Source organism: Cyprinus carpio, unplaced genomic scaffold (genome assembly GCF_018340385.1).
Source record: "Cyprinus carpio isolate SPL01 unplaced genomic scaffold, ASM1834038v1 S000003622, whole genome shotgun sequence".
Classification (NCBI taxonomy): domain Eukaryota; kingdom Metazoa; phylum Chordata; class Actinopteri; order Cypriniformes; family Cyprinidae; genus Cyprinus; species Cyprinus carpio.
The window spans coordinates 1-560 of NW_024876308.1; the positions used below are offsets into that span (position 1 = coordinate 1).

Consider the following 560-nt stretch of genomic DNA (forward strand, 5'->3'; position numbering starts at 1 on the left):
AAATGGCCAGTTCCCAGCTAATTCTCATGTTTTGTTTGTCAGGGCAATAGTACCACTTTAAGCTTATCACCCCAGAATTTCTAGCCAGTTCTATGCTAATTCTCATGGCAATATTGTCATTGTGAAGTCATCATCCTGGAATTTCTTGCACAGCCAACATAAATGTAACCCTTGAAAACGACCCAGGTGGGACTTGAACCCACAATCCCCAGCTTCGAAGGCTGATGCCTTATCCATTAGGCCACTAGGCCTTGGGACTTTGATAACCCAGAGAGATACATAGACAGTGTGATACAAGCTAAACTGAAAGAGATTTTAGAAAATGACCAGTTCTATGCTAATTCTCATGTTTTTTTTTTTTTTGTCATGGCAATAGCGCCACTTTCAGCTTATCATCCCAGAATTTCTAGCGCAGCAAACTTAAGTGTAACACAACGTATTAGGCCACTGGGCCTTGGGACCTAATAGATACCAAAGAGGCATACATAAACAGTCTGATGATACAAGCTAAACTGAAAGAGATTTTAGAAAATGGCCAGTTCCCAGCTAATTCTCATGTT

The 560-nt window shown here is 40.7% G+C and overlaps 1 non-coding gene across 1 annotated transcript; it reads right to left on the reverse strand.

The window, feature by feature from the left end:
- Window positions 1-178: 178 nt before the first annotated feature.
- On the reverse strand, window positions 179-251 carry trnar-ucg. Its single transcript has one exon. It is a non-coding gene; the product is annotated as a tRNA-Arg (tRNA).
- Between the last annotated feature and the right edge of the window lie 309 nt (window positions 252-560).